The 11,156-nt window shown below is 52.0% G+C and overlaps 1 long non-coding RNA gene across 1 annotated transcript; it reads left to right on the top strand.

The window, feature by feature from the left end:
• Nucleotides 1–98: 98 nt before the first annotated feature.
• LOC132331958 (uncharacterized) lies at nucleotides 99–5,146 on the top strand. Its single transcript, XR_009487712.1, has 2 exons — nucleotides 99–726; nucleotides 824–5,146. It is a non-coding gene; the product is annotated as an uncharacterized LOC132331958 (long non-coding RNA).
• The last annotated feature ends 6,010 nt before the right edge of the window (nucleotides 5,147–11,156 follow it).

Here is an 11,156-nt window from a genome sequence, read left to right as displayed (position 1 = left end):
CCGGCCCGGCCGCTCCGCCCGGTACCCGGTACCCGGCCCCGGCCCGGCCGCTCCGCCCGGTACCCGGTACCCGGCCCCGGCCCGGCCGCTCCGCCCGGTACCCGGTACCCGGCCCCGGCCCGGCCGCTCCGCCCGGTACCCGGTACCCGGCCCCGGCCCGGCCCCGGCTGCCCCGCCACGCTGCTCTGCCGGGCGGAAGCTGCGGCTGCTCCGCTCCCCGTGTCCGCCCCGGCGGGGCTACGGGCGCTGTGCCGGCCGCACCGCCCGGGACACGCGACCGGGAGCGGAGCCAGGGCGGCTCTCACGGGGCAGCCGGAGGAGCCCGGGCTGCGCGGGGCTGCGGGAGCCCCTGGTCCTGGCGTGGGCGCGAGCCGCCGCGCTCGGTCCCGGTCCCGGTCCTGCCGTCCCGGCGCTCCGCGCCTGCCGAGCCCCGGAGCTGCTGCTTCTGTGAGCAGCTGGGAGCTGGACTGGCGGTGGCACGCGTTACCAAACCCGACGTGACTGCCTGTTCGGACACGACCTGTCTGCACCTGGAACACCTGCCCGAGTGGATTCCTTACACCTGTGTCACACGCTTGTCACACTTCTTCCTGATCTCTCCCGTAGGACTTGGCGCTGTCGAACCTCTCCAAGGAATCTGCACACACAGCTCGGAGAATCTTTTTAAAAGAGAGAAAAGCGTCTTGCACAAACCCAGCCAGGTTTGGATTCCCCTCGGGAGAGCAGGTGTGTGCTGCTTTACCTGTGCTGTCGGTAACAATTTGCAGTGTCTTACTATCACGTGAGTTTCACAACAGAGAAGTCAGTTTCACTTATTTTTCAGGCGGAAAGAGCATGTTGAGGTGCAGCCAGCTGTATCGGTGGCTCACCTGGTGTCGGTGCCGAGAACTCCCCACAGCACTGCGGGATCACTGCCCTGGCTTCCTGGGGTGGCCGCAGCCCTTGGCTCGGAGAGCCAGGCCCTAGAGCAGAGGGCCAGCAGGCACGGCCAGGTGCCTCAAGGTGAGCTGTGCTCGCTCTAAACTCATCAGTCCCTGGACAGGTGCATTTTAATTTGTGTCTGAAGTGGAAATAGTTTTTAGGGAGAACTCTAGAACCACAGCAGATGCTCCTGGTGGGCTGGAGAGCAGCCAAGGGCTGCAGGGCACCTGCCAGGTGCTGTAGCCTGGCTGGGGCTAAGCTCAGCATGCAGGTCCATCTGCTGTGAGCTCTGTCTGGATGTGCTTCACCCTCCTTTCAAGTCTGGGGGCTTGAGAGGGGTCAGCTCTGTTCAGAGAACCAGGCAGGCCTCAATTATCTCTTCTGAATGTCTTGAGGAACTGTCACACTTTTACTTGGCAAGTCGGGTCAGCTGCCTTGGGAAGAAAACCTGAAACCTGAGGGAATCCTGAAATGAATGTCACGTGTCTACTCAATGACCTGAACTGGAAACACCTCCCTTCTTGGCAGTGCCAGCTGAGGTATTCCTTATCCTAAAGTCAGTTTCAGTCAGAAAAGACACAAGGTGATGGGTTCATTTTGTTTGGGTTTTTTTGAAGTGAAATCTAACAAGAGTTTGCCATTTCTTCAGAACTGAGTGTTCTGGACAGACCTAATGATAACGTGTGTTAACTTATCTAATGCGGATTATAGGTAACACCGGAGTAATTAATTAATCCTGCTATATTCAAAGACACATTTTGGAGTTTTGCTTTATGCAAAAATCCTCTTATGTTCCAGCGGTCAGTAAGAAAACTACTTTCCACTACAAATTTTGCTGAATTACAGAAAAATTAATCAAATCCTTAGAAATTCTTGCTTGATGAATCCTGATGAAAGCACAGGTGGCAACAAGTGTTGGAACCATGGCTTGACTTTGACCCTGCTTATGCAGGAGGCAGTTAGTTCACCAGGCTGATGCTGCCAGAGTTCTGCCAGAGCACAGTGTAAGTGAGACCAGATGAGAATCTTTCATTGTTGGTATTCAGTGCCTAGAGAGTAGGCATTCCTTGGGAGGTTTTTTCCATGGTTACTTCCAAGTTCTTGCAGCCAAACTGAGCTTCCAGTCACTGAGGCAACACTTGTTCTTGTGCACTTTTCTGAGGGCTGCTGCCAGGTGCTGGTGACGGCTGCTTAGGGCTTGGACACAACTTCAGAGCTCTCCCAGGAGGAACAGTCAGGACTGGTTTTCCTCCTTTGGTATTGTATTTATTCACACCAAGTCTCACCTGTCCCTCTACCTGCCATTTTCCAGCATTGTGAGGCTTCCCCTGGCAGTGTCACCCTGTGGCTCACTGCCTCCTCCAAACGGCACAGGGACGAGGTTTGGCACAGCCCTGCGGGAACTGCTGGTTGCTGTCAGTGATTCAAGCAGAACGTTCCCATGGCAGAGGGGGGAGCTGCAGGCAGAGTCAGCTGTGGTGACCAACATGGTGGCAGGGAGGTGGCAGGGGCAAGGACTCCCCCAGGAGAGCCAGCCCATGCCAGGGGATCCCAGCTGATCCAGCACGGCCGAGCACGCGGCGTAACCGCGGAGCAGCTGCCGTGCACTCGTGTGTTAGCACAGCTCCTCAGTGTAGGTTTTGCAAAATATTTATTGCAAAATAAAAGAAATATGGCAACAGAATTTAAATACCAAATGACAAGACACTGGCCATAAAGCTCTTGCTATATTATGAATCTTTTACAATAATCAATAGTAGAATGTGTCCCAGGGCAGCTGCACGTGGACAGCCCTGTGTCTCTGGCTCCAGCCACCCGCAGTCTGTGGGACTTGTGCCTCCTGCTTGCACCTGTACCTGGCCTGATTCCCCTAAAGTACACAGGAGCCAGCAATTCCACGTGAACTGTACCATGCCATACCCCAGCCCCTTCTCTCCTTTTTCCGGTTGAAGCCACCACCACAGCTGACCCAGTGCCCTTCCCTTCCATAACGTAGCAGGGAATGGAGAAACATTGTTTTAGTACCTACTGTCCCCCCCATGGCTTCTGTGAGAAGTTCCTTGGATTTCCTTCCTTTCTCACCTACTAGGAAAGCAGCCAGGGATCATGTTAGTAATGCTAAAGCCTGAAAGAATTAAATCTGGCCAGGGGCATCAAGGGCAACAAGCAAAGCAACCTCCATAGGTACACCGGTGATAGAAGGAAGACTTGGGAGAATGTGGACCCTCTAAGGAAGGAAATGGGAGCCCCAGTTCCCTGGGACGTGGCGAGGGCTGAGGTGCTCAGCCATGTTTCTGACTCAGCCTTCGTGGCAAGCTGCTCCAGCTGCCCTGCCCAAGTTGCAGGAGGCAAAGGCAGAGAGTGGGAGAACAAAGAAGTGCCCGCAGCAGGAGAGGACTGGGGTCGAGGAGGCTGAAGGGACCTGAAGATGCACAAGTCCATGGGACCTGACGAGATGCACCCGCAGGTTCAGAGGGACTGGTGGAGGAAGTGGCTTGGCCACTATCATCCATCATGTTTGAGAAGTTGAGGCAGTCCAGAGGAGTTCCCACTGACTCTGAAAGGGGAAACATAACCTTCTTTTCTTAGAAAGAGGAATAAGGAAGATCCAGAGAGCTACAGGTGGTCAGGTCTCACCTCAATGCCTGGAAAGAGCTTGGAGCAGATCCTCCTGGAAGCTATGCTAAGGCACATGGAAAATAAGGAGGTGATCGGTGATAGCCAACATGGCTTCACTAAGGGCAAATCATGAGAACTCGGAGCTCCTTCCAGCGCCTAAAGGTGCTACAAGAGAGCTGGAGAGGGACTCTGGACAAGGGCCTGGAGTGACAGGACAAGGGGGACTGACTTCCCACTGCCAGTGGATAGGGTGAGATGGGATATTGGGAAGGAATTGTTCCCTGGGAGGGTGGGCAGGCCCTGGCACAGGGTGCCCAGAGCAGCTGGGGCTGCCCCTGGATCCCTGGCAGTGCCCCAGGCCAGGCTGGACACTGGGGCTGGGTGCAGCCTGGGACAGTGGGAGGTGCCCCTGCCATGGCAGGAGGATTGGAACAGATGATAGTCTCTTCCAAAGCAAACCCTCTTGTGATACTAAAGCCTTTTATTAAAGCTCACCAGCATCAGAGGGAGTCTGTACTGCTGATGAAAGGGCTTATAGGTGTGCTCCAAACAGGAGCCTCTTAAGCCATATATCCAATGGAAGCACTCTTTACATAAAATATAATTAAATTATAAAAGGTAACTGTGTGTGTGTAATCTTCCTAAGGCACCCAAGAATTTTAAAAGACCTTGTCCTGCTCACATTACTTACAGCACACTCTTGTTCCTCTTCTGCCCAAAGTGACAACTGTTGGCTAGTCAGAAACCTTAGCATACAAGATGACATAGCTGAACAGCGTAAAAAACAGGAACCAAAACCAAACCCCAGTGAAGCACTACATCCAGACAGCTCGAGTCTGCTAGCAGTGCATCACGGGCAACACATGGAAATTGTCACGTTGATGCCGAGGTTTCCGTTGTCAGCGAAGAGGAGCGCAGTGGCTGTATCAAAAATGAGGCAGTTGCTGTTGCGGATGGCCACGTGCACGCCGTCGTGGATGGAGCAGGGAGACGCCTCCCAGGTCAGCCGGTGGCAGCTGCCGTGCAGCTCCAGTCTGTACTGAAAGTTCTCTGCCTGCTTACGGGTGCCAATGAGCAGCACGGTGGCAAAAAACTGCTGGTGACCTTCGCACTTCTCCTGTTTCTTCAGCACCAGCATGAAGTGGTGACCAAAGCACGACTGCATCATCACCCAGTCCACTGCCCCTGGCAGGTTAATGTCTGTGGCAAGGAAAATGATGTCTTCTCCCTGAAGGGTGGTAATGCTTTTGTGGGCATGCATGAGGTGGGACATCACGGCTTCCAAGGATCCCTCCCAGTCGCAGGAGGTACCGGGGCACGGGCAGGAGTAGGGACGGTACTCACAGATGGCTTCATGTTTTGGCTTTTCTGTGTGGTGGAGGGTCAGGGAGCAGCCTGTTGTGGCATACTGGAAAGAGACCAAACACAAGCCATCAGGAAAGGCACCAGCACTAGTATGCACTGCTCCCACCCGTCAGCTGCAAACACAGGTGATCAACCAGAGCTCTCGTGCTCATTGCAAATTTTACATTACTTGTATGGAGCCCTGGATTCAAGCTGAGTTTTACTTAGTTTCTGTTTCCATTTAAAATGGATTCTTCTTGTCCTTTGTGGTTGTTTTATCCTAACACAAGCACTTAGATAATATGGGCTGTATGGCTGAGTTGTACTTAGATCTGCTGTTGCAGTTAGCTCTGATCCATCCAGATCAGCTGGAGAGGTCCTGGCTTGGATATTCCTTTTCTTTAAAAAGAACAGAGAATTCTAGTTTCAACAACTGGGGTGGTGGGTGGGTGGTCTGGGGATATGGATGTGGGGGTGATGGCTGGGGGTTTTCCGCAGGGATCGGGGGTGATGGCTGGGGGTTTTCCGCAGGGGTGCAGGGATCGGGGGTGGTCCGGGCAGCCCGCCCGTCCCCCTGCCCAGCCCCTCATCCTTACCTTGCACGGGAAGAGGACAGCCGAGGCCACCTTCTCCATGGCCAGGTTCCTGATGTTGGGGGTGAGGGAGCCCCGGCAGGTGGGACAGAGGCTCAGCTGCTGCCGGCATTGCTTGCACACCAGGTGTCCGGCCTGGCACTGCAGGATGGGCGGCAGGACATAGTCGAAGCAGATGGGGCACTCGAAGAGCGATGTCAGCTCCTGCTGCTGCTGCTGTTGCTGCTGCTGGGGGGGAGGAAGAGGAGGAGGAGGGGGAGGTGGCGGAGAAGCCCCGCCGGTCCCCGGCAGGACGGCGGCGGGGGACGGAGCGTGCTGCTGCTGCTTTCCGCAAGGCTTGCTAGGGCCGGGGCCGGCGGAGGACGGGCGGCTCATCGCGCCTCGCCACCGCCGCCACCATCGGGCCGCGCTGGGGAGGGGGCGGAGGCGGCGGCCGAGGAGGAGGAGGATGGACGGGGCGGGCTGGGCGAGCGGCGGCTGCGCGCGGCCCCCGCCCCGCTCCCGGCGTGCCCCGCGCGGGCCCGCCCGGCACCGCCCGCGCTGCGCGGGAGCGTCCCCTCAGCGGCGCCGTGTCCCCTCAGCGGGACCGCGTCCCCTCAGCGGCCCCGCGTCCCCTCAGCGGCGCCGTGTCCCCTCAGCGGGACCGCGTCCCCTCAGCGGCCCCGCGTCCCCTCAGCGGGACCGCGTCCCCTCAGCGGCGCCGTGTCCCCTCAGAGGCACGGTGTCCCCTCAGCGGCACCGTGTCCTGTCAGCGGGACCCTCCCTTTACCGGCACCGTGTCCCCTCAGCGGCCCCGCGTCCCCTCAGCGGGACCGTGTCCCCTCAGCGGCACCGTGCTCCTTCACCGGCTCTGTGTCCCCTCAGCGGGACCGTGTCCCTTCACCGGCGCTGTGTCCTGTCAGCGGGACCGTCCCTTTACCGGCATCGTATCCCCTCACTGGGACCATGTCCTGTCAGCCCCTCAGCGAGACCGTGTCCCCTCAGCGGCACCGTGTCCCCTCAGCGGCGCCGTGTCCCTTCAGCGGCGCCGTGTCCCCTCAGCGGGACCGTGTCCCCTCAGCGGCGCCGTGTCCCCTCAGCGGCGCCGTGTCCCCTCAGCGGCGCCGTGTCCCCTCAGCGGGACTGTCGTAATCTCTCTTCGAGCTCACACAGGGAACGCCAGTTACCGTGTCTTTCTTCGAGCCCACCCAGGGAACGCCAGTTGCCGGGGGCTGTCTTTCTAGCTGGTCAGAGTGACTTCGACTAAAGTTCTAAAGTTTCTTTTCTCAGCCCGGTGCTTGAAGAAAAAGTCAGGGCTCTTCATTTTTTCGGTCTCAAGATTGTTTATTGCATCTTATCTATAAAGTTCTTTCTCCTTGTCTAGCTGAGATCTGTTTGGCAGGACAGCCAGAGGCACTCCCCCCTCCTCTAGGGCGGTGTTATCTTTATATACTACAAACTACGTGTACAATATTTACAGTTATTTTCTAATACCTATCATCTATATTAGACAGTGAGTTTCTACTTTAGACTAATTTAAAAGTGCCAACATCACCAGACAAGATGGAGGTAGAGAAGAAGAAGAAAGGCTAGACACGCCTAAATCTCTCCATCTTGTCTCTAGAAACCCCTATACCAAAAATCTTAAAACCTACATTTAGACTCTGTAATTATTTATTCTTACACTATTTACACTATTGTGGCTTTTATCTCTTTCTATAAAGGTGACAAGTTATTTCGTGGTTCATAATCGAACCCACTGGTGTTCTGGGCTGTGTGCCAGGGTCTCCGAGCCCCCTGGCAAGGGTCCCAGGAAACTCCGGACTCCCAGAGGGATGTCCTGAGTTCCGACATCTCCCCCTTCTGTTTGCACTAAGAAGACTTCTTTGGCAGCTTGGCTGACAATCTGCCATATACACAAAAGAATGCATGGCGCAATGAACAAGAGAACTAAAAACTTTACTAAAATATAACAAGCAATCATTTAACAACAGTTCTACAACACCACTGATTCCCACACCCATGAAGAGACTTAAAGTCCACAGTCTTCTGTGGGCAAAACACAAGGGTTGGAGTCTCTGTGCAGTCTACATCTCTACATCTTCTTTTCTGCTTATGGAATGGTCAGCGTTTTCTTGTTCACGCTTCTTGTCAGCATTGTCTTGCACTGGATGGAGTTTCACATTCTTTACTGAGATTTACTTGGACTTTTGTACTTGCTAAAACACAAACAAATTTACGCCCCCGAAGAGACTGGAGGATTTTCTCAAAATCTCGGAGGTGAAGAATGGGTCTTGATATGAAAATAAAACATTGATCAACTCTGTTTCAGTCTCTATGCAATTGCATAGGGAAATGTAAAATGACAGCAATTAGAAATCAATTAGATAATACACATAACTAATAACACATCTGAAATCATACAATTGTCAAACACTACAACACTGAACTGTCATCTCAGAGTCTGCGACAGCTGATGAACTTTACAACAACAGAGAAGTGGAGAATTTATGTCCGGATTCATGTTTCTCTAAACTTCTTCTGAAAGCAGGCTCAGCTATCATAGACGGTCAAATTGCCAAGCCAAAAGGACTTGAATACTTTTTGATGCAGAAAACATTTGGGCTGATTGTCAATCACTCTATTTAAGTAGAGCTAGGACTTGGCCAGAGCCCGAACTCTAATTGATGGATATCACTTAGCACATTCTTAAAATGAGACTCTTAAAAACAGCAATTATGAATAGGAAACCTTAGGATTAAAGATCTATCAAACTATTAAATAATTGGATCTTTTTGAAACTTCTGTTGGGATAGAAATTCTTCAAACACAGTAGACTTCTTGAATTCTTGGCTGAAGTACTTTTGTAATAACTGAAGAAACAATAAATGAAGAAAACTACAAAAGCGGCAATTTGGATTTAAAAGAAATCTAAAAACTTGCGAGTAGTTAGGAAATAAAGACAAGATTCTGAAGAGACGTGGCTTCACACAAAAGAGATAGTGGAACACTGGCTGGCTATAAACACTACAATACTTTGATAATAATTCTTATCACAAATTTTGAGAATTTTCATTATATAATCAACTTATCAACAGGAAGTATTTGAAGGAGTTAAGACAACTTTTTTAAAGTATTCATATAACATTAACAGCAATCTTTATTTATCAGTATTACTTATAAAATCTAAAAATAACAAAGGTTACAAACTCACTGACAACAATCTCTAAAACTCTGAACCATTGGAGAATCAGCTGATGACCCCACAGATAGGATCTGATTGATGTTTCTCAAATGCTTTGTCTTTAGAGACACTTTGAGTAATTGAATCTTTACTAATACTTCTATCTTTATATGGTGCTGTCTCTCTCTCTGAGAGGCATTTTTCAAAATAGATTTCTATCTACATCATATTTGGAATAACATTGATTTGCATTGATTTTCTCTTCTTTTTTCTGTATCTTGGGCAAAAGCTTGGTGCTTTCTCACTTTTCTCTGATTTTGGACAACTTTTTTTTTTTTTTTCTTTCTACGCCTATCTTTTGCATCTGAGACTTGATCATCTGATAAATGTTGTTTCTGTCACTTCTGTGGGACTAGCTTGTTGAAGAGTTCGGTGTGCTTCACTCAACATGTGCTGCACTTGCGAAAAATCTCTAACTTGAGATTTTGATGGAGGCTGAAACTGTGTGCTGGCTGCTGCGGTTAGCTGGGTGCCCGTTGCCCTGGGATCGGAGAGGGGTGGTACTTGGGGCAGCTTCTGTACTCTGATCACGCCCCGTCTTTGCTTGTGCCGTCACGGGAGTGTGGACAACTCCGCCCTGATTGCGCTTCTTCTGCGCTCGTCTCGGCGCAGGCGCGGTCACAGAAATGTCCTTCTCTCTTTGATCGACACTAGTACAGCTCAGATCTTATTTTGGCCCCGTGCCAACACTCGCAGCCGGCGCGCGGTCCCTGCTCGGCCGGTGCCCGTCTCGCGTCTGCGAACTGGGGAAAAAACTCTTCGCGCCCCGACTTCTGGGTCTTGCATCATCACCACGCGTCTCTTGCGTCTGCTTACGGGCACTGCTTGGAGCTTTGCAGCTGCTCCAAGCCTACCGCCCGCGTCTGACGTGGACGCTATGATTTGAGAGCTTTTCTCGGACGTCCCGCGGGTCTCGCTTTGCGCGCGCGTCCCTGGCACCGCGCCAGCTGAGGCCGCCGCTGTTGGTGTCATGCTCACAGCCCCCGCGCCGAAACTCGCGTCTCTCACTGCCTCTGCGCTCCCCCCGCCGCTCGCTGCTGCCGCCGCGCAGCTACGCTCGCCGCGAGCTGGGCTTTCGGGGTAGAGGAATTGGAGGCGGTAAAGCTGTTTCTCACTCTCTTTCATCGGGAGTTATTTTTTGCTCCCTCTCATCGGGAGCTATTTCTCGCTCCCTTTCATCGGGAGCTATTTCTCGCTCTTTCTCATCGGGAGCTACTTCTCCGCTCCCTCTCATCGGGAGCTACTTCTCTGCTCCCTCTCATCGGGAGCTACTTCTTTAGGGCTGGTTGGGACTAGAGACAATCTCTGCTTTGAGCTTTGTTCTCTTCTCCTCGCCCCTGTGGGATTCACAATTAATGACTTTTTAGCTCTACTCCGGGATCTTGCCGTAATTGCCTCTAACATGATCTTTGCTGGGGATAAAAGCTTCAAGGCCGTTTTACTTTTTTTCAGAGATTTTCACAAGTTGTGTGGCTGCTAGACCTTGTAAGGCTGACAAAATCTTTAACTGTTCTTGAGAGCATGTCCCCTCTATGTTCTCAAATCTCAACTTTCTTACTAAAAGCTGAATCATTTGTAAGGTCTGTCTGGAGGTCGCCTTGGTCACTGGCCCCCCCGTCAGATCTGGATGCGAGTCTGTTTAGCAGAAGTTGAATTTTGGATCTTTTGTGTGGATTTTTTTTTCTTTTTCTTTTTTTTTTTCTTTTTTTCTTTTTCTCTTTTTTTTTTCTTTTTTTTTTCTTTTTGGGAGTGCCTGCTTCTTTTCCTTGTCCTTTTTTGTTCTCTTCACGGGCTGTGTTTCAGCGGCTGATGTCTGGTGGCGTGGCTGCCTGCCAACTGCCCACCTGGGTGCTTTCTTGCTGCCCAACGTGTCGTGGTCTCTCTTTTGCAGCCCATCTCTTGCAGCCGTCTCTCTTTCCGCCCATCCGGGTTGTTCTCTTGCCGCCCAGCTCTTGCAGCCCACCTGGGAATGCCAAATGCCGGGTCTTTCTTGCAGCCAAGCCAGGGACGCCAGTTGCCGCAATCTCTCTTCGAGCCCACCCAGGGACGCCAGTTGTCGTAATCTCTCTTCGAGCTCACACAGGGAACGCCAGTTACCGTGTCTTTCTTCGAGCCCACCCAGGGAACGCCAGTTGCCGGGGGCTGTCTTTCTAGCTGGTCAGAGTGACTTCGACTAAAGTTCTAAAGTTTCTTTTCTCAGCCCGGTGCTTGAAGAAAAAGTCAGGGCTCTTCATTTTTTCGGTCTCAAGATTGTTTATTGCATCTTATCTATAAAGTTCTTTCTCCTTGTCTAGCTGAGATCTGTTTGGCAGGACAGCCAGAGGCACTCCCCCCTCCTCTAGGGCGGTGTTATCTTTATATACTACAAACTACGTGTACAATATTTACAGTTATTTTCTAATACCTATCATCTATATTAGACAGTGAGTTTCTACTTTAGACTAATTTAAAAGTGC

This window comes from Haemorhous mexicanus, chromosome 10, assembly GCF_027477595.1.
Source record: "Haemorhous mexicanus isolate bHaeMex1 chromosome 10, bHaeMex1.pri, whole genome shotgun sequence".
Lineage (NCBI taxonomy): Eukaryota > Metazoa > Chordata > Aves > Passeriformes > Fringillidae > Haemorhous > Haemorhous mexicanus.
The sequence above is the reverse complement of the archived record's forward strand: the minus strand, read 5'-3'. Positions and strand labels throughout refer to the sequence as shown.